The sequence below is a fragment of the Orycteropus afer genome, unplaced genomic scaffold, assembly GCF_000298275.1.
Source record: "Orycteropus afer afer isolate SDZICR_OR568_19922 unplaced genomic scaffold, OryAfe1.0 scaffold00154, whole genome shotgun sequence".
Taxonomy (NCBI): Eukaryota; Metazoa; Chordata; class Mammalia; order Tubulidentata; family Orycteropodidae; genus Orycteropus; species Orycteropus afer.
In genome coordinates this window covers 4,255,098-4,260,737 of record NW_006921741.1, presented here as the reverse complement: position 1 = coordinate 4,260,737, position 5,640 = coordinate 4,255,098, and positions in this window count along the sequence as shown.

Below are 5,640 nucleotides of genomic sequence, written 5' to 3'. Positions count from 1 at the left end.
ATATATATATCCACAAACTTGAGAATTTGGTAAGTTGGCAATCAGATTCCTTGGGAATAACAATGGTTTACTTCTTGCAGAGTTAGAAATAACCCTGGTTTATTGCAAAAGTATATTTCCTCTAGTAGATTTAAGTCAATACTGCTAGAATGAAACTAGTAACAATATGATGATTATCCATCATTGTGTCCTAACATGCAGTTAAGGTTTGAAGTATTATTGACAGACCAGAAACAACCCCTTTCATTTATCTGCAAAATGTGGAAGTAATAGGAACTTAATACATTGTGCCTTGTTAAAGAAGCATGGCAGTGCTCCACTTGACTTTCAAATCTCCTGTTGTTCTTCATGGTGCAGTGGTGCTTGGCTGTCTCACTTAATCATTATGGCATTAATGATGCTGCTAGTGGCTTGAGGCTTTAACTGGGTACTGGGGCCCAGCTACACAGAGACAAGGGAACCTATTAAGCCTTACAATAATGATAATACTGAACAAACAGAAGCTGAGTGCTCAGTAAACCTAAAGCTTGTTGGGATAAATAGAAAAAGCATGAGTGAGTTTTAGATATTTAGACATGGTTTAAAGAATCTGACTTTGAAGTCCAGGTGGAAATTGAGTGACAATGGGTTTAACATTTAAAAAAAAATTAGGAACATAACAAATCACATCATTTCATATATCGACTATTTTTTAATGTTTTTTATTACTTCTCATCTTATACTAGCTTCCTCTGAGTAGAAGCACGTTTCTGACAAATACTGGTCCAACAGAGAATAATACTTTATGGAGTTGGGGGTGATATTCACTTGGGAGATACTTTTGAATGGAAAGTTTGGATGTCTATGTAAGGCCTAAGGAAAGGAATGCCAAAGCCTTGTTCTTTAGACCTACTCTGTTTTTAGGTGTAGAATAAGAGTGTTTGTTTGTTTGTTTTCCTGTGTGATGCAGCCCAGGTGATTAGGATAAGAGGGCAGACAGGGATTTGGGACAGAAGGCTTATCAGAATGCTTTAAAAATGTGCATTTTAAATTCCTTCTTAAACTCAAAAACCAAATTTGTTGCCATTGAGTTGATTCTGACTCAGAAAACCCCATTGGGTTTTCAAGGCTGTAAATCTTTACGGAAGCAGACTGCCTCATTTTTTTTTTCCATGGAGTCACTGCTGGGTTTAAATCACTGACCTTTTGGTTAGCAGACAAATGCCTAAAGACTTCAAGACTCTTTTCACATTTAGTGTTGTGTGTGACTCTCTCTTTCTCTCTGTCCCTGTCTTTTTCTGTTTGTCTGTATGTGTGAGATGACCTATTGGATCAGTTCTCTCTTCATGGGAAGGTTGTTGTTGTTGTTGTTATGTGCAGTCGAGTCAGCCCTGACTCATAGCGACCCCTCCTTGGGTTTCCGAGGCAGTATCACTACGGAAGTAGGTTGTTGTTGTTGTTGTTGTTATGTGCCGTCGAGTCGGCCCCGACTCATAGCGACCCCTTCTTGGGTTTCCGAGGCAGTATCACTACGGAAGTAGGATTGCCCAACCTTCCTTCCGAGGAGTGGCTGGTGGATTTGAACCGCCAGCCGTCTGGTTAGCAGGCAAGTGTCTTAGCCACTATGCTACCAGAGTAGGTTAGTGTTACTAAAATATCCTCTGCATCCATCAAGAATGTAAGCATTGTGAGCACTGATTATTGGAAAAACTGAGTATTTGATTGAGGTGAGGGGTGATTCCTAACAATTCCTGATGAGTAAAGGTTCCCACTATGAGTGTGTAGGCTCATGCTACACGAATTAGTGTAAAGACAATGTGAAATCTGACAATATATTGGATGTGAGCCAATTAATAATTTTTGCCTTGATATAATTAGCTATATTTCCCCCCATCTTTTTTCTTTATATGAACTCTTTAAACTATGTACTTGGTTGGTCCTTAAGCTACTATTAGTGGCAATGCTTGTTTAAAAATACCAGCTTGTTTTTCGGCATGTATCCTCTAACATCCTGTATTGTGTTAAAAGTACTGGCAGCATTTCTACTACCAATCACATACCAAACTAAATGTTGTTTTGGGAAATGTCAGCAATTATCACAAGTTTATTGAGAACTTAATGCCAAGAGGCAGTTGTTCAAACAGAACAAGGGGATATTTTTCTTGTTAGGTGCTATTGAGTGAGTTCCAACTCATAGTGACGCTATGTACAACTGAATGAAACTCTACCCTGGATTCCTTCAATCCCGATGCCACATTCTTCTTCATATAGCTCAGTTTCTTAGATTATTTACTCAACATACAGATTGAATAAGTATGGATAAGTATAAGTATGGTGAAAGGATGCAACACTGATACACATTGGAAGAAGTACAGTCAGAATACTCCTTAGAAGCAAGGGTGGTGAGACTTCTCACACACCTTGGACATGTTATTAGGAGAGACCAGTCCCTGGGGAAAGAAAAAGAGGAAGATCCTCAGTGAGAAAGACTGAAGCAATGACTTCAACAGTGAGCTCAAACATAGCAGTAACTATGAGCATGGCACAGAACCAGAGAGCATTTTTTTTTATTGTACCTAGTCAGAACTAGGGAGCTCTGGTAGTACAGTACCTAAGGCACTGCTGACCAGAAGGCTGGTGGTTCAAACCCACCAGTCACTCCTGGGAAGAAAGGTTGGGCAATCTACTTCCGTAGTGATACTGCCTCGGAAACCCATGAGTCACATCCAACTTGAGGGCACATAATGAGAACAGCAACAACAGTCAGAACTAACTCGACACACCTAACAATAACAACAATACAGAGAACTACTGGCATATAGTAAATAAAAGCCAAGAAAACTATTAAACATCCTACAATGTAGAGGGCTCCCTGACCCAGCAAAGAATTAAAATGTCAATAGTGCTGAGGTTGAAAATTCCTGATCTGATGGTACAGCTAATACTTTTAGCTGATTTTCTTCATTGCAGACATAGTGCTAGATGCTAGAGATAGTGTAATCAACATAGAAGGATAGAAGGTATATCTTTGTCCTCATGGAAATATTGTTTGTCCATTTAAGAAGACACATATTAAAAAAGCAGCACAGGTAACATCTACAAACCCCTTTTCTTAACGCTGTGAGCTGGGTTCTAGGATAATATAATTGGTAACAGGGGACCAGCAATAATCTAACTCACCATAGAGCAAAAGCTGCAAATCCTGAATCCTTTTACCTATCAGCTTTTTACATGTGCTCAACCATCAGTTGGTACTGCAGATGATTGAAAGGAAGTAAAACACATGTTTCTTTTCTTAAGGAATCTTAACAATAATATAAAGAAAGGTCAATATGCACACAACATTTAAAGAACAAAGCAACTATAGCATGTATATCATTGTGTTATAACTCACTGCTATTCAGTCAATCCCAACTCATATCTACCCTATAGGACAGAGTAAAACTGTCTAGAGGGTTTCCAATGCTGTAAATCTTTACAGAAGCAGACTTACTTATCTTTTTCCCACAGAGTGGCTAGTGGGTTAGAACCACTGATCTTTTGTTTAGCAGCAGAATGCCTTAGGCACTCTACCACCACAGCTCTTTATTGTGATGTCAGATCATTGAATTTTTACTTTAATCATGGTAGCTTAACCTCTTTATTTACATTTACTAGGAAAAGAGAAGATTTTAAGACATAAAAATACCAAAGAGAATGACAACACATTATTCATGTCTCCACATTATTCTTAGGTTGTTGTCCATGTTTATGCATGTTAATTGTAATAGGGAAGCAAGTTTTCATGCTAATTTTCTCCCTTAAAATACTTGTTTCCATTTTGTTGAAGTATTCACATTCATCATTTTAATGACTCTATAAAATTCTATTGTATCAATCGGCAATTTCCCTATTGGTAGACATTTATAAACCCCCCTTTTTTAAATGCATTTTATTGAAATATAATTTATGTACAGTGAAATGCACAAAACTAATGTGACATGGGTCAATGCATTTTTTTTTTTTTTTTTTTTGCAGTGTTCCCTCTCCTCCCCTCCCATCCCTGGCAACCAACAAAGAAAGTTTCCCTCCATATGTAAACCTTTCCTTGACCCTCCACAACAACAAACTAATACTATATTTGTCCTTCTCTGATTGACTTATTTCACTCAACATAATGTCCTCCAAGTTCATCCATATTATGCAGTTTTTTGCAGACTCTACATTATTCTTTAGTGCTGTATAGCATTCCATTATGTGTATGTATCATAATTTGGTCATCCACTCTTCCACTGATGGGCACGTAGGTTGTTTTCATCTTTTTGCTATTGTAAAGAGTGCTGCAATGAACATGAGTGTGCATATATCTGTTGCTATCCTGGCTCTCACCTCTCTAGGATATATACTTAGTAATAGGATTGCTGGATCTAACGGTATCTCCAATTCCAGCTTTCTAAGAAATCGCCATATTTCTTTCCTCAGTAATTGTATCACTTCACAGTCCTACCAGCAGTGTATGGGAGTCCCAATCTCTCCACATCCTTGCCAGCATTGTTACTTTCTGTCTCTTTGAACCTTGCCATCAGTGCTGGGGTGAGACAGTGTCTCATTGGTGTTTGGCTTTACATCTCTCTGATGGCCAGTGATCATGAGCATCTCTTCACGTATAAGCTGGCCACCTGAATATCCTCCTTGGTGAAGTGTCTATTCGTGTCTTCTCCCCATTTTTCAATTGGATTGTTAATTCCTTTGGTGTTGAGGCATTGGAGTTTTCTATAAATCTTAGAGATAAGCCCCTTGCCAGATATGTAATTATCAGCAAATAAGAATTTTTTGTTGTCATTTTTGTTAGGTGCTTTTTCATGGTGTCTATTTCTTTGTTCCATATAGTTTTCTATGGTGAGCTCGTTTTGTTTATGAATCGTGTCATCACTTCCTTCATTGCTATTGTTTTAATATTTGGTGAATATTTATGCTGGTCCTCTTTTTTATTTTGATCTGAAGGGTTATCATTTTTCTTTGAAGTTACCCTGTGACTTATAGTTTTCTTCCTGAGTTTAGAACAGTCTGTTCTATCTTAAAGTTGTCTTGACTTCCCTACCATCTAGAAGTTCTGTAATTACACAGTCTTTTCCCTCTTTTTGGTTTGTAGTTGTCCTCATTTTCAATTTGTCAATTGATGTCTCTGGTTCCCTGTTTACAATCTTGTAGGCTTATGTACTTTGGACACTTCCATAGCTGGATTGATTTCTGGGTTATATTATCATGTGTGTTAATGATCAGTTGTTGTTGGCTGCTGTTGTTTTTCTGTCCAGAGGGCTCCCTTTAGCATCTCTTGTAAGGCTGGTCTGGTTTTAAGAAATTCCCTTAATTTCTGCTTATCTGGAAATGTCCTAATTTCACTATCATATTTCACGGACAATTTTGCTGGGTACATAATTCTTAGTTGGAAATTTTTCTCTTTCAGGGTTTTATATATACCATCCCATTATCTTCTCGCCTGCATGGTTTCTGTCGAGAAATCTGAGTTTAGTCTTATTGGTTGCCCCCTGTAGGTAACTTTTCGTTTTTCCCATGCTGCTCTCATGATTCTTTCTTTGTCTTAGGTTTTGGTGAGTTTGATGATGAGATGTCTTGGTGTTTTTCTTTTGGTGTCTATCCTGTTTGAGGTTCTTTGGACTT